At 40.0% G+C, this 21,689-nt stretch overlaps 1 long non-coding RNA gene and 1 pseudogene across 1 annotated transcript; both read right to left on the reverse strand.

Moving 5' to 3' along the window:
* Positions 1-9,019: 9,019 nt before the first annotated feature.
* On the reverse strand, positions 9,020-12,773 carry LOC143480921 (uncharacterized). Its single transcript, XR_013121915.1, has 3 exons — positions 12,581-12,773; positions 11,397-11,436; positions 9,020-10,437 (listed from the first exon to the last, which is right to left on the reverse strand). It is a non-coding gene; the product is annotated as an uncharacterized LOC143480921 (long non-coding RNA).
* A 2,792-nt stretch (positions 12,774-15,565) lies between these two features.
* On the reverse strand, positions 15,566-20,286 carry LOC143481132 (uncharacterized; annotated as a pseudogene).
* Positions 20,287-21,689: the final 1,403 nt, after the last annotated feature.

A 21,689-nucleotide genomic window follows, 5' to 3' on the forward strand; every position in this document is an offset into this window, starting at 1 on the left:
TAAAGAGAGGAGGAAAAGTCGCCATCTTGGCATCCTACCGACTAAGGCACGTAGCCATGCACATCTCACCTCTAATTCTCAGCAATTACTACCTGAGAGTTGCAATAGTGCTGAAAAGGAAGATTTGAGACGAAGGATTCATCAGCTTGAAATAGAGGTGGCTGAAGCAAAAGCTGCATCTGAAGTAGGGAACGGTAATAGGGGAGTAATCTACCAAGAGTCTAAATCCACAACACAAGATACAACAAAGAACAAGACAAAACTGGAACAAATTCCCATATATAAATCTCAAGCTCAAAAGACCAGGACACTGAAGTTCTGCTATCGGTGTGGAGAGGACGCACATTTTCTGCAGCACTGTAAAAATCCAGTGAACGCAGCCCTGGTTCAAGAGAAACTAATGCAAAGACATGAACAAAAGAATAAATTCCAAAGCACTAAAGCTTCACCATCAGTACATTTAAATGGGGTGTAGCCTCTGTTGGGGAACAAACGGAGGCTACAAATGAAGTAAGTTCCAAAGCAGCCCAAAAGCAATTTGCATGCACTTTAAGCTTGAGTGACAGTGTGTCAAAGCCTGAGAAACAAATACCTATTGGCTTAGTGGGAGAGCCTTATGATGGGGTAGCATGGTTGGATGGGGTGAAGTGTCATTGCCTCATAGATACTGGATCTCAAGTGACTTGTCTCTCAGAATCATTCTATAGGCAGCATTTGTATCACAGAGAGCTATCTTCTGTAGGTGATATCCTGCGTATTGAGGGTGCAGCGGGACAAGAGGTGCCTTACCTTGGGTATATTGAGATGGATATAAGATTTCCAGCCAGTGTTTGCGGGACAGGAACAACCTTCACCATTCTAGCCCTTATCTGCCCCGATCAAAATTATAATGCTAACACTCCCTTACTGGTAGGGACCAATGTCCTTAGACGACTTATTCAAGACTGTCAGAATACGAGAGGGAACCAGTACCTCAGCACATTGCCCATACATGCTGACTGGATCAATGCCTATGCTATTTGTGATGCAAAGCTGAAGTCAGAGATGACTGATAGAAATCCTATTCCTGTCCGTCTGTCCGGAAAACATGCAGTCACCATCCATAAAGAGGAGAGCCGTGTTTTGGTTGGGATTTGTCATGCCAAAAAGTCTAAATGGATGAGACCAGTAGTTCTAGAGGAACCTGCAGGAGGCCCTTTTCCTGGTGGACTTGTGGTGAGTGCACAGTTGATCCAAGTGCAACCCAGATCACACAATAAAATTAGGGTAGTAGTTAAAAACATATCAGACCACAGTGTAACTTTGCAACCCAGGCAGAGGATTGCAGAAGGTTTTCTGGTGGATTGGGTCAAGCCAGTGAATCCAGGTGCCAGTTATGGTGATCCAAATGCTTCCAAACTTTCTGTTCAGCAATTCCCTTTGTCGGTTTCAGAAACTGCTGTTCCCCTGGATCTGAATTTCGAGAATTCCCCTATGCCAGAAGAGTTTAAACTGCACATCATGTCCAGAATAAACCAAGAAGTATCCAGTGCCTTCTCTAAGCATGATTTAGATGTCGGGCATGTTAATGGTGTCACACACAAGATTGAATTGTCAGATCACGTACCATTCAAAGAGCGTACTCGTCGAGTGTCACCTGCTGATTTTGAGGATTTAAAGAAACATCTGAAAGAGCTCCTATCTATCGGCATTATAGAGGAGTCAAACAGTCCCTATGCTTCCCCAGTGGTCTTAGTTAGAAAGAAAAATGGTGATCTTAGAATGGTCGTGGATTATCGCAAACTCAATAATATAACCAAAAAAGATGCATATCCTCTTCCAAGGATAGAGGAGACTTTTGCCTTACTCACTGGTTGTAAATGGTTCTCCGTTTTAGATTTAAAAAGTGGCTACTATCAGCTGGAAGTTGAGGAAGCAGATCGTCCAAAAACTGCTTTTACTACGCCCTTTGGAAACTGGCAGTTCCGCCGCTTACCTCAAGGTCTCACTAATGCTCCTGCAACTTTTCAACGGACCATGGAGAGGGTTATGTCAGGGCTCAATTTGCAGGAAGTAATTGCTTTCCTAGACGATTTGATCATTTTTTCAGAAACCTTAGAACAACATGAGGAGAGGCTAATGAGAGTACTGGGAAGGATCGCTGCATTTGGGCTGAAGTTGTCTCCTACCAAGTGCAGGTTCTTTCAGACCTCCGTGAGATACCTGGGTCATGTGATTTCAGCCCAAGGTATTCAGCCTGACCCTGACAAATTAGAGGCTATAAAAGGGTGGCCTACGCCTAAAACAGTCAGAGAGCTCAGATCATTTCTGGGTTTCTCAGGCTATTACCGCCGATTTATGGAAAACTACTCTAGAGTAGTAAAGCCTCTAAATGAGTTGTTGCAGGGAGGATTCTCCACCAGACACAAAACATCGGCACATCAGAACAGATCAAAATTTCAATCTGTGGTTGAAAAGTGGAGTCCTGACTGTCAAAACGCCTTTGAGACTGTCAAACAAAATCTAACTGCTGTGCCAGTACTGGGCTTTGCTGACTGGAAGCTGCCTTACATCCTCCATACAGATGCTAGTACCACTGGTTTGGGTGCTGCGCTGTATCAGATTCAGGAGGGGAAAGCTAGAGTCATTGCCTATGCGAGTAGGGGCCTCAGTAGAAGTGAAAGGAACTACCCTGTCCATAAGCTCGAGTTTCTGGCACTAAAATGGGCCATATGTGAAAAGTTCCATGATTTCCTTTATGGTGCCAATTTCAGCGTGCTAACGGACAACAATCCTTTAACATATGTGCTTACTACTGCCAAGTTAGATGCAGCTGGACACCGCTGGCTTGCCGCTCTGTCCATGTACAATTTCGATATTAAGTACAGAGCTGGGAAAACTAACGTGGATGCTGATGGTTTGTCACGTAGGCCTCATGCCCCTGCAGGGGAGGATGAAGACTCTGAGGATATTGAGATGAGAGTAATGAGGATGCTGGATAGAGCAGCTCACTCTCCAGAAGAGTTTGAACTAATGAACCCAGCTGTCTTAGAGACTTTGTGCCTTAGACATGGTGTGCGGTGTATGAGAGGAGGCGTGCAACTGGACAAAGAATCTGAAATAGACGATAGCGAATCTGAGGTGACTCCTGCAGTGGAAACGCTGCTGTGTGATGAGAGGGCTGTCCCGAGTGATTTAGTGGATCCTGAACCATGGCCCGGACATTCCACGTTACCCAGCATGACTCCATCTGACTGGGAAGAGCTACAAAGAGATGATCCCACTATTAGTTATATAATCAGGCTTTTACAATCGGGTGAGGGGTTAGCTGACTCAGATAAGCAAACGGCACCTAGAGAAGTACATCTGCTCTGGAGAGAGAGACAAAGATTGATCTTAATTGACCAAGTTCTATATCGTCAAGTTACTGATCAGTATGGCGAAAAGTATAATCAATTGGTAGTTCCAAGTAGCCTTAGACAAAGAGCACTAGAAGGCGTACATGACGAGACTGGTCACATGGGGTATGAAAGAACACTGGAGCTTGCGCGTGCTAGATTTTACTGGCCAAAAATGGCAGTCTCTGTTGAACACAAATGTAAGACGTGTGAGAGATGCCTTAGGAGGAAATCTCATGCTCAAAGGGCATCTAAGCTTGTAAATATCAAAGTCTATTCACCGCTTGAATTAGTCTGCATTGATTTTTTATCACTAGAGCCAGACGCCAGTGATACTAGGAATATATTGGTTATTACAGACCATTTTACAAAATATGACCTTGCATTCCCAACAAAAGATCAGACTGCAAAGACGGTGGCAACAATTCTTTGGGAGAACCTCATATGCAACTTTGGTTTCCCTAAACGCATACATAGTGATCAGGGGGCCAATTTTGAGTCCGAATTGGTCACAGAACTTTGTAAATTGGCGGGTGTCAAGTCCAGAACTACACCGTATCATCCCAGGGGAAATCCGGTTGAGCGATTCAATCGCACCCTATTGGATTTACTGGGCACTTTAAGTGATCAGAAGAAGGAGCAGTGGAGGAAGTATGTGCGTCCTCTTGTACATGCGTACAACTGTACAAAAAATGATGCTACAGGAGAGTCGCCATTTTTTCTAATGTTTGGGCGGCAACCCCGCCTGCCCATTGATCTCTGTTTTGGGATAAGCCCAGCTGGACACAATCCTAGAACTCACTCACATTATGTCACGGAGTTGAAGAAGAGGCTGAGATATGCCTATAAGCTAGCTACAGCAAATGCAGAAAAGCGACAAGCTCTCAATAAGGCCAGATGGGATAAAAGAGTGACTGCTGCCAGTATTGGGGTGGGAGACCGTGTTCTTGTGCGTAATGTAAATCTTAGAAGGAAACACAAGATTGCAGATCGCTGGGAGCCCACAACATATATAGTAGTCAAGCAACCTAATGAAGAGATCCCTGTGTATGTTGTCAAGGCTGAAGATGGTCAGGGACAAGAGCGGGTGCTACACAGAGACCTGTTACTTCCTTGTGGGTTTCTGCCCATCAGTCAGGAAGATATGCAGGCAGAAGGTGCTGGTGGACAGAATAGACCAGTCACACGCAGCAAAGATAGAAAAGTATCTGAGAGAAGCAACCCTAACATAACTCTTAATCCTGAAGCTCTGGAGTTCCATTCTGTGCTGGAAAGTGGAATCAGTTCTATCTCCACCTTGAACCAGGAACACTCAGACCCTTCGAGTACAGAAGAATTGTTGTTTTCACAGGATGAAGATTGCAGTGTTGCAGAGAATTATTCATGTTGGAAGGAACAGAATGATGACTCTGTGTTGAGCGGAAGGGACAATTCATCCCCCTACAAAACAGAACCTGCAAGCTACAGGGCTGAAGTGTATGAAAATGCTGATATTGCACCAATGGATTCAGGCTCCAGTGTAGGTGAGCAAGAGCAGGCTACTTCAATAGAGGAAGAACCACAAGTTTTCCCCCGACGGTCTCAGCGGGAAAAACACCCTCCTGCGAAATTAAGAGATTACAATGGATGGACTGCAACCCGCACCATTCAAAGTGTCATTCAAAAGCCCCACAGTGATTATCTTAGTCAGTTAGTTAATATGATGCAACAGCAGATTCAAGTACAGCAGACTCAGAGTGAACTTTTACTAAGTCTTGTGACCACAGGTTTTGGTTAAAGTATCGGACGAGGACGTCAGTGTTCAGCAGGGGAGGATGTAACCCACCCACAAAGTGGTGTATTTAATTAATTATTTCTTGTTGCTATTTGTTTTATTCAAGAAAAAAAAAAAAAAAATTCTTTTAGTTTGGCATTTCAGGCACGTTTCTCAACTAATTGCCGCTTACCTGTAATTGTGGGTCTAGAGTTGTAATGCAGCACCCCCTCTAGGTCACGTGAGTGTGCTGTTTTAGCGCCGTGAGAGGTGAAACGTCTGGTGGCTGCTCGTGAGAACTCGCATCCAGCGCAAATATTATATTTGCTGGTTATATCGCATATACACCCACATATTGTGTCTGAATTATCACATTTTTCTTTATCAGGTAAGAAAATGTCTTTGTTATTTTATTATTATTACTTAGTAGAGTTGTTTTATTTCCGAGTTCTAAAATATGTACCGACCACGTTGTGCTTTATGCTAGCTATGGGGAAACTTAGCCCGATATGCAGTGGTTAACGTCAAGTTCAGTTTTGTTGTTAACTGTTGTAAATGTATTTGATATTGAATTTTTCTGCCATCCAATGTATATATCTTGTAGTTCAAATTGTATAGTTGTTTGTGATTTTATTTAAGCAGGCCATTAGTGCTGCTAGTGTATATTTTATTACATTGTCGATACGTGAGTGTGCTGTTTTAGCGCCGTGAGAGGTGAAACGTCTGGTGGCTGCTCGTGAGAACTCGCATCCAGCGCAAATATTATATTTGCTGGTTATATCGCATATACACCCACATATTGTGTCTGAATTATCACATTTTTCTTTATCAGTGGACTGTTGAGAGCGATCAAATTCTGGAACGGCTCCGTCTTCCGGATCAAGAGCTATACTTGCTGGACACCAGTACTGCAATTTTTTCGAGCTCCATCTAACACCGTCACCGTAAGACTGTTCCATACGGATCCGGCGTTAGTCCGGAGACAAGACATTTTTTGTTGTTTGGTTTGTTTGTTGTATACATATATATATATATATATGTGTGTGTATGAATGTATGGTATATATATATATATATATATTGTTATTATTCATGAACATAGTATATATATATTTTTAATAGACATCATTTAAAAAAAAAAAATTCCATTCGTCTGCGTATTTGTGTGCTTAAGTTGAGTGCGAGCTAGAGTTGTCTCTAAGCTGCCCCAAATATAATTTAAATTATATCAACTACCAATTTTATTTATTCACTCCAATATCCCAGACCCTGTAGATTAATTTCCTTACAGGATCATACCCTATATTTTATTATTGGGTTACATTATCATTAAAAGTCATTGTTTCCCGTAATTCAATTTCCCATGATGTAATTTACTGACACGAGACAGTACTCATGCATTTACTCACTACTTGAGTAGCTTTTAATCAAAGTACTTTTTTACTTTTACTCAAGTAAATTTTTGGGATGCATACTTTTACTTTTACTTGAGTAACATTTGGTTCAAGTAACTGTACTTTTACTTGAGTAAAATTGTTGAATACTCTACCCACCTCTGTGTGTCAGTCATAACTGCTCTCCCTCACCTAGCATCTCTGCTTAAACCTGTACTTAGCGTGCCTGTCTGGTCAGGCACACTTAGGTGCGGATTGTGAGGTATTGACCGTTTTTGGCCTAGCTACGCTGTTTAGACTAGTTTGCACAGCTATCAACACCTTAGGCATTCTGAAGGAATAACGGTACACCAGTGATTAAGAGGTCAGTTTTGAAGTGATCAAAATAATGATAATGCCAACATCTTCAGTTTTTCCTATAGGTTTTTGGTGTTGAGCCAGCAAGGTTTGATTAGTGTAGTGAGTAGAAGTATCTCACAATTACACTTTCCTAAAGCACAAGTAAATCTAACTAGCACACAATGAAGTAAAGGCCTATCATCCTCCAACATTTTACACATGAAAAAGCCAAATTCTTCTGGTTATCTGCAGATGATCACATCAAGGTTTGCACCAACCACAGCCATCTCTTACGACCGAGAGTCTTTGCTGACGTTAAAACAGTCCGTCACCCATGGCTGAACCACTGTGGGTTTGAGGATATGGAAGCCGTTGGTTCAAGGTGTGAAGCTATAAAATATAATTTTTATTAGAACTACAGTAAACTTCATGCTAATTAAATGTTAGAATACTGGTATAATTGTGTGCTCCTCTCAGAGCATTCTGACTCATGGACTAACATTCTTGAATCTGCATGCTCTGACCCAAATGGGTTAGGGATACAGAGGGGCTGAGATGGAGTCAAACGATCAGGGGGACCAGAACCTAACAGGAATAGGGGAACACACAACGGGCAGGATTGGGGTCGACAGCTTGGACAGGGACAGCCAGAAATGGCCAGGGTCATGGCAAGACAAGACATAGAGCAGCCAGGAGAGGAAACTGGTTGGGGTATGGGGTTGAGACATGGGAATGAGCCTATATCTTTTATGTCAAACGTTTTATTTAAATGTCTACATTTAATTTTAATAATGTGTTTTCCTCTATAAATTTATTTCTAACATTTCATTATTGAATTTTTGTTCTATTTAAATTAATTGTATTTAACTTTAATTATTTGTGATAGCTTTTATCTCTAATTTTTTTTTGGCAAAAACAATCCTGAGGTGATATGTACTGGGACATAATAAACTTTACAAAACTTGTAACTTGTAAGAGTAAGTTTGATGCACCTGCCTGGTTTTGTCTTGATTAGACCCCAGACTGGCACCTGAAGAAGGACCAACTATATGGGTCACCCACTCTCCCACAGATACTCTACTCACAGGTACTGTGTAACACTGAAGATTACATGCATATTCACCAAACCAAATAACCATGCGTGATAAAGTAAAAATATATATTTATTACATTTTTTGTAAGGTTTGGCAAAGGAGAAAAAACATCAGCTTTCTGCACATGACCTGACTAGTAAAACATCAGTAGGTAAGAAATGCTTTCAGGTTTTTCACACTCTTTGTAGCTGGGGACATTGTAATCAAAACATTATCATCCAATGGTGTACAATTTAATGCAATCCAAAGTCACTACTAATATTTCTGTAAGCCCCCTTAGTGACCACTGCTTAATAAGCCTGATCCTGTCTGATCAAACTCTCTTCAAGGGAAGGAAGGAATATTGGAAATTCAACACATCCCTCTTAAAAAATGATGCATATTGCTGTAAAATTAAATAACTGATTATAGATTTGAATAATAATGCAAACTTATCTCGAATACAAAAATGGGAATTTTTAAAATTCTCAATAAGGAAATTATCTATTGCTTTTAGTAAAAATCTAGAAATGGAAAAAAGGGAAAAGGAAAACAATTTGGTTAAAACCTTGCTCAATTATTATTCTAAATGTATTTGGTCAGAAGAAGATAAAATACAAATCTCTAATATACAAACTGAATTAGACCAATTTTATTTGATTAAAGCCAGAGGTGCATTTGTCAGATCACGGGCAAAGTGGCTAGAAGAGGGAGAAAAAAATTCATCATTTTTCAGTAGGCTAGAAAAACAAAGACAAGAAAAAAATGCAATTACTTGTTTATTAATTAATGGGGAGGAATGTACAGACTCAAAAACAATATCCAAAGAAGTATACAGTTTTTACAGTAATATTTACTCCCCTTCTTATAATGAACAATATTCTAAATACTTATATAATCTATATAAACAATAATCTATATATATATATATATATATATATATATATATATAATAATATTGATTATGTATTATATTATATATTATATTATATAATATTATTGTATTATAAAATTATATATTATATTATATATCTATAGATTATATATATATATTATATAATCTAAAAACAATAGAGGATAAGAGTCCAAAAATTGACGACAATTTCAAAAATATTTGTGAAGAAGACCTAAAATTAGCCGAATTAGATAAAGTCATCACTAAAATTGCATCGGATCGTTCACCTGGTCCTGATGGATTAACTGCTAACTTCTACAAGCATTTCTGGGAGGAGATAAAAATTTTACTATTTGATGCAATTATAGAAAGTATTAATAAAAAGGAATTGATGACAATGATGAAACAAGGTCTAATAAAACTTATCCCTAAACCAGAAAAAGACAAAAGAATGTTAAATAACTTAAGGCCTATTACTCTTCTCAATACAGACTACAAACTCTTTACAATGGTACTGGCATCCAGGTTAAAAGTAGGTCTTTCAAAATTAATTAGCAATTCACAATCAGGATTCATGAAAGGTAGATCTATTCATAACAATATCAGATTGGTTTTGGATCTTATAGATTACAGTGATCTAGTACATTCTAAAAAGTAAAACGGTAATGTACTTAATTTTTTTGGTTAAACATTTTCACACTTGAGTAAAATTGAGTAAAATTTAAAGCTGTGAAATCATTTACATATACTATCTGAGTTGAGTAAAAGTGAAAAAATTAAGTAGATATGAGTAATCACATTAAGCTCTACAGAATAAAATATTGACTGAAAAGAAATAGAATCCTTACTTAAAACTATTTAAAACAATTGAGTAGATCTAATTGAAGTGTTAGGTAAAAATAACTATTAAAAAAATGCAACATGCAGTAAATGTATGTATGGAATATGTAGCAAACTCTAGTGAGCTGGTTTTAACTTTGCCATCTCAAACAATACACCAACAAAAATGAGTCCTTCTATTTAAGACTCCACACAACAGCTGTGAACAGAGGCTGTTTGGGATTAATAAAAACCTCAAAATTGATTAGACTAATAAAACATAACATTTAATATAAAGTAACTCCGGTGTAAAACTAGAACTCATCTTTAAAATTGAAAACAGTCTTAAAACATTGTCAAATCACAGACAGATTCAAAAACTCTGGAAATCTCCACCTGCATTTAATGAGAAGTCATCCCTTCACTCAGTAGTACACAGCCAATTGAAAATCCCAACGGCAAAACATCTTTGCGATCAGTACTTTGAAGCTACACATGCAGGTAGTTTTTGAGTCTTTGAACTTTGGTTGAAGGGTTTCCAGAATCCAGCTCCAGCAGTACTTTTTGGAAAAACTCAAAACTGTATTTGAGATTCTTGGGGTATCTAAGATCCAAGGCATAGGTCAGTCCCAACAAGTAGCAACAGGATCTGCTAAGACCGTGGTGCCCTCAATCACAATGCCTACATCAGCTGATTCTTCCAATGACTCTTGATTCCGCAGCAGGTAAATCTTCATCATCTCCTCTGCCAGCTCTTCTTGTATACTGACAGAAGCATCAGCAGGGTTCTGCAGACATTGAAAAAACATTTTGTTAGAGCTCACTCGTAGTATGCATGTTACAAGACAGGGACACCGACATACACTCAGATCTTTAAAGTCCAATTGTTCACCTAAAAAGGTACTTTGCATATCAGCATGAATAGTATATATTTGTACCTTTATCGATACATGTTTTAACAAAAAAAAAAATAGAATGCTTATTTTGAAAATGTATGAGAAAAGAAAATAATTTAGGTACTACAGTGTATTTCCACAGGTCGAGCTAAAGGAGAACTCCAGTGTAAAAGTAAATGTGGGTGCAGTAAAACATGAGAAAGAGTACTAACCTTTGTTGAATAGCCCCCTTCTCCCACAGCTTTCTGAGATCCAGCAGTTTTGTGCCGCTATCTTAAAGTAAAGACGAGTTCAGTAGAGTGAAGAGCACAAAATGGAGCTCATGCTAAAGTACACGCTGAGTTGCGTGTCCGTCACTGTGCTGATCACATCTTTACTTTAAGATGGTGGCACCCAGAGATTTAGCCAAGTTACAGAATGTAAACGGTGGTTTTAATAAACTGCTTGTGCACTTTTAATGTTCTTAATGCCTCGTTTTAAATGCCAGTGCTCTCTGGATTCTACTAATGAGGTGTGGATAACGGTGTAAAACGCTATTTATCTGCATAAGCAAGAAATGCCAGGTTTCACCCATTCTAAAGCCTGTATGTACAAAATTTCTGGACCTCTGAAAGCGGCGGGAGAAAAGAGATGGGCTATTCAACAAAGGTTAGTACTTTTTATCATGTTTTACTACACCCAAAGTCCATTTCACACCGGAATTCTCCTTTAATATTAAGTTCTTAATTTTGGGATTCAGAAATTTGGATGTGTGCTGAACAGGCTTGGTTCAAAATGCATTCAGTAAATTTTTACATTCAACATTTACCTATTTTATCATCCAGGAGCACATTAATAAATGGACAACGTACCTCCTTTGTTTAATCCTTCAGCTTCTCTTCTTAAATGCTACTGGTGATGTAAAACAAAAATAGGACATTTTAAAATATGCTTGACAAGTGGGGGGAAATTTTAACAATAGAAATGAAATGTTTCATTGAAAACAATAGGTTGGACAACCTATTGTGTGGCTTTCTCCTTAAGAACGTATATACAATGTCATATATGTGACAAAACAGTTCCACAACAGTTGCTGAAATCATTAGCTATAAAAGTCAGTTTAACATTTCCTAGCTAGACAGGACATGTGGCAGGTATCAGTAATGCATCCTCTCTCAGTAAAACTAAAATGTAATGCCATTCTTCCTAAGGTAACATGTGCAGTCACAATTAAGCACAATTATGCGATATTAGCATGATTAATTTTTTTTCAAAACACTACCGTTAAACATTGTTAGTCAATTGACCACCACCAAGCTTAATTTAAGTTCCTCAGTAAATTACACATAGAAGTGATAGTTGGGAGTCAACTGTAGTATAAAGATTTTATTTAAAAAATGCATCAAGACAGAGACCAAGACCAGATTAAGATTTAAAAATAAAATATGTAACCACTAACTACATTCATTGTTTATCATTTTATTTAAAATGTTACAGAGTGGGGTTGGTTGGGGGCACTGTAAAACATTAGCTAGCTATCTCCTCTATAAATAAAAACATTTTCTGATTTGGACATAACCCATCTTAAAAGAGATGCCATACTGCTAATGCACGCGGTAGCTAGTTTGTTAGCTAGTTACATTACACATAGAAAATCATATTGCTGAAAATATAATTATAGTGACTAATGTTACTAGCTAGATAGCTCGCTGCTAAGGCTAGTTCTCAGTCAGTTTACTAAGTATGCTAGCTAGCTAGCTCACCGGTAACGTTAGCTAGTAGTTATTAGTTAGCCAACCAGAAGGACGATTAAGCTCACTTAACTGCTAGAATAATTTTAGCTCTGTTAATTCACCGCACTGAGACATGCCTTTTAACGGCATTTATTACCGACTTTACGCCAGAGTAGAGTAAAATAAACAGAGCGGTAGCTTTAGAGCTTGTACCGCAGAAAGTAATACCCCAGGATACTCAGTAACCGTAAGTTAAAGTTGTAAATGCAGATGTCACAATTACCTGGAAAAACAACATTAACAGCTGCTAGCTGACTACTTACCAATAGGCGGTGCTCCTCAGCAGATTTCCCAGGAGGCACTGGTCTTTTCCCGCACTTTTTTGTTAATGGTGTCCACGTGATGATATTTAAGTTAACTTACTCAATTTCTTCAGTTCTTATAGAAGAAAATTAAATATTGATTTGTAGTAAATAATAATTGTAGTATTTAAAACTGATCAGTTAAATTACTCCTATCTTAACTATTTTATTTGGAATCTACCAAAAATATTAAGCATGTTCTAAAAATCTAATCAGTTAGTCAACTACTAACTTATTTTCTTCAAATAAACTTAAATAGAAGATGTAAATTGAGGACAAATTTAACTGTTGGAGATTTAGGTATTTTTTTTTACTTGTCCAACTCAAACAATCGCTTAAATTATTTTCAGAGATTTTTTAAATGCAGTATAGCTGTTTATTATTGAGATATTTACAAAGCCACTGGAATATTTTTTAGAGTGTAGAAGACAATTCTTATATTTTATTCCTTGACTTTCAGAAAGCATTTGATTCACTTGAACATCCCTTCATTTACAATACACTAAAATATTTTGGATTTGGAGAACATCTTCTAGATATAATTAAGATGTTACACACATACATCAATAGTTGTGTTTCCCTCCATGAAGGAACAGGCCCAAGGTTTAATATAGGAAGAGGTATAAGACAAGGTTGCAGTTTGTCTCCACTGTTATTTATTACTGTCACTGAATTATTGTCCATACAATGAAAAAATTCTCAAATTGAAGGCATTACAATAGATGAAAAACAAATTATTATTGGTCAATTAGCAGATGACACAACACTGTTTTTGAAAAATAAGGAACAAATACCAGTTGCTCTTCAGGTAGTGAAGTCATTCTCCCAGGCTTCAGGTCTAATTCTTAACCTTAATAAATCTGAACTTTTAAGTATTCATGACAGTTCAGAAAATACGTTGTATAACATCCCAGTGAAAAAAGAAGTTAGATACTTGGGTATATGGGTGTCTAAAGATTCTAAATCTAGTTATAATAATAACATTCAGAAGCCAATTGAAAAATCCAGAAGAATCTTAAATAATTGGTTGCAAAGAGATTTAACGCTATTTGGAAGATCACTATTGACAAAATCTGAATTTATTTCGAGACTAATATACCCCACTTACTCTTTACCCCTTTCTAAAAAAAAAACCATAAAAGAAATAAATACCCTAATTTTCAATTTTATCTGGAAAAATAAACATCATTATATCAGAAAAGCAGACATGATCAAAAATTATGAAGATGGAGGAATAAAAGCAATTGATTTATTTATTTAAAAAATAAAGGTTCCTAAGGTTAAAGAAGTTCACTTTAAAATTTTTAATGAAATATATCCTTCACAGGAATTTATTTAAGAGAATTGTCAATTTTGTAAATCATCAGTGGAATCAACTGAACATTTATTTTTTGAATGTGAGGTTTCACAAAGATTTTGGAAAGAAGTGCACAATTGGTTAATCTCTAAGTCTGTTCAACTAAGTCCTTTTTCCTGGAAAGATACTGAAAGAAACTGAATATCTGTTCACATTATTTTGTAAATCCTTAAGAAAAGTTAATACAGCCCCTGCAATTAAACTTTTTGTTTATTTCAGAATTTAAACTGATTTAAGCCCAGGTTGTTGTTGAAGTTTTGTTTCTGTTTTTATTTTTTTTATTATTTCTAATATTGCTAAGTTAAGTTACTTGACTAATATTTATGGTAGTTTGATAAAGTGTTTATAACTTGACTTTAAGGAGGAATTATTTAAAATAGTTCATTTAGAAATGTATGTAAATGTGAAATGGTCGTTAACTCATGTACGTCTTTATTTGTTTTTGTAATGTTGTGTTGGTTTAATTAAAAAAAAAAAAAAAAAACTCCTTTCAACCGCAGTCAAGTTTAGCGCACTGCAACCATTTGACCTCATCTACCCAGCAGACATTGCACGTCAGAAAACATGGCTGCGCCCATATGTCAAATATTTCTAATAAAAGCGTTGATTTGTAAATAAATCTGCTGCTTTTGTGATTTTTTTACAACATGTCTTAATAATTTAGATTAATTACAGCATATTAAGGCTTACAAGTGTTACCAGCTGGGGTTCCCTTTAAGGTTTACTGGTATTGTGAGAAAATGTATGTTTTTGGTCAGTAAGGTAACATTTTATAACATGACACAATATACAGTTAACCCTCAGTCATTAAGTTGTTTGAGAACAAATTGTGATGTATTGACATTTATTGCAATATCAATTTAAATCCATATTGCCGTCACTAAGTTAGACTTGACAGTATTTCCGAGAGACCATTTTGTTCTGAAAAAAATCTGTCTGATTACTGAAAACTACTACCAAGTTCAGAGAAAATTCTTCTTATGTAGGCTACACTATAGACATGATATGTGGTATAGTGAGTGTGTCTTTCTCTTTCAATGTTGGAAACATGGCCTCCACCTTGGAAGCAGTTTAAGTTGGTATGTGTGCACACATACTAAACACAAAGCTCCCTCTGTTGGGGAGAACTACAGGTTATTTCTTACCTTTCACTAGCTGTGCAGTGAACTTGGTGAACTTTCTTGACATGGAAAACTTTGAAATTCATAGTAAATATCTTTCCAAAACTGGTGCACTCTCACTATTGGCCAATGTTCTACTGTTTCCTGGTGTAAGTTGTTTTATGGTGAGAGTGAACTGGGTCAAATATTAGTTAATATTAGTTAAATTAATCCCAGTTGCAGCTATACCCTAAGAGTCCTTCCCTTGATTGCGTATACAGCTCAAACCACAACCCCAACGTAAAGAGTACTCCAAAATCGGTGATAAAGCTTGCTGCCTACTGCTAATTTAGTGTCACCGAATGCTAAACACTAACACTGCCCTCCAACAACCTGGCCACTAATCCTTCAGGACTAAAGTGCAAATGCAGGGCGTCCTCTTCCTTTCCCGTCTCCTTATCCTCCTTATTGTCCTTCTGAAATAATTTACTAAATTAACTGAAGTTTGAACAGCGGTCTGATTAAGAGGAACATTGAGGCACATTAAACACCTCATTGGCTGGGAGGGAAACCTGCCTCATGAACAACACTGTTTATTGGCTGGATGGGGCTGGGCATGTTGGCACCCTCCTCCTCCTCCTTCTTCTCCTCCACTCGCCTCTCTTCCTGCTCCGCCTCCTCACGCTCTTTTCTGTCCCTACAGGAAGAGTAAACCCTTCAAAATATATATTTCACCAGAACCAAAACAGTACTGTCTCTCTCACACACACGGTTTCCTGACCTCTCCTCCCGTATTTGCCGCACTCGTTCTGCTCGCTCCTTCCTGTCTTGCTCCTCCCAGGCCCGCTGCTTGGCCGTGTCCCTCTGCACACGCTCAGAGATCGCCTCGTAGTCCTCGGCGATGTTGCTCAGGAGCCATTTCAGGCCTCTCCTGATGGACTTGTCCACCGTCCGGCCGTAGCCCAACACCGCCGAGCACGGCTCCTGGTGAGGTCAGCACAAGTTCAGCCTCGTCTCGTTGGCTTGTTTTCTCAAAGGTACAGCTGGATTGTACCCCCCCCAGGAAAACCTTGTAGGCTACCAAGTTTCTCCCCGCTGTGAAGATGCTCACTGAATAAATACTCACAAGCTGACAGCGACATTTTTGCTCATTGACCAGCTTTTCCAGTGATAGGCTCTCAATGATGTCGGCTTCAGGCAATGCTCCTTCCTGGTCCTGCTTATTGGCCAGTCTGGGGGGGGGGGGGGGGGGGGGGGGGGTATAGAGTGAGCTCTGTGTGTACGCCAAGTGAAAGCTCTCACAAACACATGACTCAAGGTCTGCACTTCAGAGCACTGAAGTGTGTGTGTGTGCGTGTATGTGCCTAACACGGACAAAACACAAACAACACCGGACAACCAATACATCCTCATGGTGTCTGCCGTCTGCGATGTTGTGTCTCGTGATGTCTGTTACCACAATATCACGCTGGAGAACCATCTATGACAGGAGATGTCATGTGGATGATCTAAGGTGTGTGCTTCTCACAGTGACGTTGTAGGAACTATGGTGTTGAAGTGCAGGGGTGCTCTGAAGGCTGCGAGGAGGTCCGGGAAACGAGACGTGCGTGAGACGCGTGTGAGATGTAACGAGAGATGTGCCACTCACACTAGCACGGGCTTGCCGGCGATTCGAGGGTGTCGGAGGACCTCGGCCATGGTGGCTCTGGTCTCATGGATCCTCTGGATGTCGCTGGAGTCCACCACGAACACCACGCCGTGCGACTCTGAGTAGTAGTTCTCCCAGATGCCGCGGATGCGCTTCCCACCGCCGAGGTCGAAGATGGTCACCTGGAACTTGCCTCGTTTCAGGTCCACCTTGGAGAAGCCCACCGTGGGGGCCACATTGACTGGGTTCTCTGAGGGAGAGACATGCGTTACTGTGAGACTACGGTGCGCTTAGCGACCCGCAGTAGCTTTAACCTTGGAGCGAGCTGAACTTGTACCGACTCCGAGAGCGAGACTGGAGAGTTTCAGCCTTTACCCAGAGCTTTACTGCTCATCTCATTAGCGTCCGTGGTCGTGCAGATTAAAAGTACAATTCAGATATCAGCAATTTATGGACAGTTTATAATCAAAATACACTGACTTACCTTGCAGGCTTACGCCACCTTTTCAGCCAGCTACAGCAGCTCGCCATCTCACTAAACCTTTTAATCTAGCTTTCACTCTGAAAACCTAAATGGTCAAGTATCTAACTGAGGTTAGGTGAGTGACAGGCAGGGAACGACACCGTGTCTGTGTCCCGTTATGCTGCAGGCTGCTTATACCCTCCAAAACACGATCTTAACTAACAGTCTTAACTAACAGTCAAACTAAATACAATTTAAACACAGATATTAAAAAAAGAAAGGTAATTACAGATATTTACAGAATTACAGATTTGTTTTTTACATAAACAGTAAAACGAATCTAGAAATAAAGCAGTTGGTATTGAATGAATGAATGAATGAATGAATCTTCAACTTATATAGCGCCTTTCTATATACCCAAGGATATATTTATAGAAATAAAGCAGTTGGTTTTGATATAGAAATAAAGCTGTTGGTTTTAAACTTGGTCGATTCACGATCGTTAAAGATAGCGCTAGCTAACTTTAGAATCAAAACAAGACGCTTTGGTTGCTGTTTACCCCGCGTTCTCTGGCTGCTATGGCTGCATGTGATTTCATACGTTCTGTCCCGCTGGCACGACCGTCCATATCGGCAGTAGCGCCCCTAGTGGACAGTGTGTGGATGTCAGGCCCAACACCTCACACGTCTCGGTAGCCGCTAAGCGATACAAGAGTCGTTTAGTAACTTTTATTCTGTGAAAAGAAACCGATTACATTGCATACTTGGTCGAGGTCCAGTTTTTGTAACCTTCCTACACTCTTCAGTGACAAGTTATGATCAGTGGGATTCATTTTGGAATAAACAAAAACATTTTATACTTTCATATATGCATTTTATAATTTTTTTTAGGACAAACATTTTGATATAAACCCTTGAACCCATCCCAATTATATAAACCATTTTAATTTTTTTTCAAACATTTACATAAGATAGAAAAAAATTATAAATAAGTAAATCACTGTTGCTCTTTGGAACAGTTCTGACATGTTTCTGTTGAGACAATATTTCTTCTCTTCATAATTCTGTTTAAAGAGAAGTCCTTTGGCAGGACACATAACATCAATGCTTTAGGAAGTTGTATGACTGAGACACACACACACACACACGCGCACACATAAGCACACTCTCACACTTGGTCCTACAAATACCTTGGTGTCCACCTACACTAGGTGTGTGGCACACAGCGGCAGCACACAAAACATGAAGGGGCAGGAAGGCAGGGACACACCCCCTGCAGTCCAGCACCTGAAACACAGAACACAAAACATACATTAGATCACCCTCAGGTGAGACGGATCGCGGGCTCCGCCCACCTGAGGGACAAACACCACAACAACGACAACTGCCGCTGTGGACGGATGCGACTGGCACACAGCGGCAGCACACAAAACATGAAGGGGCAGGAAGGCAGGGACAAGGCAGGGACACACCCCCTGCAGTCCAGGAGCTGAAACACAGAACACAAAACATACATTAGATCACCTTCAGGTGAGACGGATCGCGGGCTCCGCCCACCTCAGGGACAAACACCACAACAACAACAACTGCCACTGTGGACGGAGGCGACCGGTAGGGGGCCGGCGTACCGTGACAAATACAGAATATCTAATTGTAAAATATGAAGTTAATCATTATAGAAATGTAGAAGTAATAGTAAATATTATAGTAAGTGTAATATAATAATAATAATAATGATGTTAGTGTCTTGGCCTTTTCTTCTTAGGCTGTCGCGGCATGGGCTCTCCACTGATGTCCACTTCAACATGTGGCGCGAAGCTTTTTAGAGTAGGTGTGGAGAAGGTCTCAGAAACACGGAGCTGTCAATCAGGCTGCACTTCCTCTTGTTGACTGGGACAGTACAGCACCTCCCACAGGCGCTGCTTAATCCTGCGGCCCAGATCCAAGCTGTAGGGCCGAGACTGTCCGGAGGGAGTCCTGAGCATGGGATCCACGACACGGTGGTAGATGTCTTGGTACCCCTGCACACTGTGGCCGTGGATCATCAAGGGATCGTCTCTGCTCAGCTGGCCACAGATGGAGCTCATGGCTGTGTAGGATGAATGAGCAGTGGTTGGGAGTGAACAGAGGTGTGGAAGAATAGCAGCGTTGTTCATATAGCACTCCTCCACAAACTCTGAGGGCTTTCCCAGACTCTCCAGCATCTCAGTCTCCCTCTTCCTCCTCTTTGCAGGCTAAATCAAGACAATAAAAAAGTTATTTTCATCGATCATTCACTACCTGCACAAAATGGAGGGCATATTTCTAACCTGCTACTACAGTTCAGGCTTGAGGCTTTAGAACCATTTATCACAATTGTTCACCTACATCTGAATTTACCTCAGTTTTAAAGGAGGTGTCTGGCTTCATCTGAGGAGTTTTCTCTGTGGCTTCAGACTTGGGACCTTCACTTGTAAATGTTGAAACTCCATCCACCAAATAATCCCTAAGCCGCTTTGAAGGTGATATGTTCTTTCCTAGGCCGTATACAGCTGTAGAAGTACGCTTCTTAGTGTTCTGAAACAACACATTAAACATCACAGTTTTTATCTTAATTCACTGTACATCAATGAACATCCATTTTATGCTGTTACACTTTAAAATGTTAATCTACATGAGAAGTAACATGAGAAAGATTACCATTGCTTTTGATAGGTAAAATGTCAATGTTCTTGTTGAAAAGTCTTGAATCTGTGTGTTGATATCTGACTCAAGATTGAAACTGATATTTTGTTTAAGCTTGGTTGCCATTACCAGTATTCTTTTGAAAATTCCAAATGTATTTCAAAAGAATTTACTGACTCCCAGTCTGTCCCGGAGTGTCCGCTGCCTGACTCCCAGTCTGTCCCGGAGTGTCCGCTGCCTGACTCCCAGTCTGTCCCGGAGTGTCCGCTGCCTGACTCCCAGTCTGTCCCGGAGTGTCCGCTGCCTGACTCCCAGTCTGTCCCGGAGTGTCCGCTGCCTGACTCCCAGTCTGTCCCGGAGGCCATTCTGCCTGACTCCCAGTCTGTCCCGGAGGCCATTCTGCCTGACACTCAGATGGAGTCGGTTCCTGTTCATCCAGCTTACCAAGAGCCCCTATGCGGTACTTCTGTTACAAATTCGACCACAGAAGAGCCTTCTGGAAGTGTCCTTTCTATTTTTGATCTTTTAAACAGCTTTGACTGTAGGACTATGCCCTTACTCCTTGCTCCTGTTCCAGGTTATGTTTTAGTCCCTGTGCCTGTTATGATGTCTTTGCCTGTACTGGTTCCTGTTGTTCGGGAAGTGTGTAAACATTACGTTTCTGTTCCTATGTGTTTGTCTATGCCTTGTGTGCTTACGTATTGGGTGCCGGTGCATATGTCTGTTGTTTTGTGTATATTGTTATCTGTTTTTGTGTGTTCATCTGGTGTTAGTTTTGTTCCCCATGGCCCCTCTTCGGAGTCTCCATTGGGTTCCGGTTTAGCTGAGTCTGTGCCTGCCAGTCCGGTGTCCGTTGCCCTGGATCCTGTCCAGTGCCCCAGGGATCTGCGACCCTCCCGTTCTCTTGGAACAAATTCTCAGTCGGTCGGGCCCGTGTCTGCGTCGGCTGGGCCTCGGTACTGTCTTCGAGTGGTCCTGCGCTGGGGTCTTCGTGTTCTGTTAGGGATCCTTCTGGTTCATTTTGCGAGTTTCCGAGAGACCATTTTGTTCTGAAAAAAATCTGTCTGATTACTGAAAACTACTACCAAGTTCAGAGAAAATTCTTCTTATGTAGGCTACACTATAGACATGATATGTGGTATAGTGAGTGTGTCTTTCTCTTTCAATGTTGGAAACATGGCCTCCACCTTGGAAGCAGTTTAAGTTGGTATGTGTGCACACATACTAAACACAAAGCTCCCTCTGTTGGGGAGAACTACAGGTTATTTCTTACCTTTCACTAGCTGTGCAGTGAACTTGGTGAACTTTCTTGACATGGAAAACTTTGAAATTCATAGTAAATATCTTTCCAAAACTGGTGCACTCTCACTATTGGCCAATGTTCTACTGTTTCCTGGTGTAAGTTGTTTTATGGTGAGAGTGAACTGGGTCAAATATTAGTTAATATTAGTTAAATATTAAATATTAGTTAATCCCAGTTGCAGCTATACCCTAAGAGTCCTTCCCTTGATTGCGTATACAGCTCAAACCACAACCCCAACGTAAAGAGTACTCCAAAATCGGTGATAAAGCTTGCTGCCTACTGCTAATTTAGTGTCACCGAATGCTAAACACTAACACTGCCCTCCAACAACCTGGCCACTAATCCTTCAGGACTAAAGTGCAAATGCAGGGCGTCCTCTTCCTTTCCCGTCTCCTTATCCTCCTTATTGTCCTTCTGAAATAATTTACTAAATTAACTGAAGTTTGAACAGCGGTCTGATTAAGAGGAACATTGAGGCACATTAAACACCTCATTGGCTGGGAGGGAAACCTGCCTCATGAACAACACTGTTTAT

Source organism: Brachyhypopomus gauderio, chromosome 17 (genome assembly GCF_052324685.1).
Source record: "Brachyhypopomus gauderio isolate BG-103 chromosome 17, BGAUD_0.2, whole genome shotgun sequence".
Taxonomy (NCBI): Eukaryota; Metazoa; Chordata; class Actinopteri; order Gymnotiformes; family Hypopomidae; genus Brachyhypopomus; species Brachyhypopomus gauderio.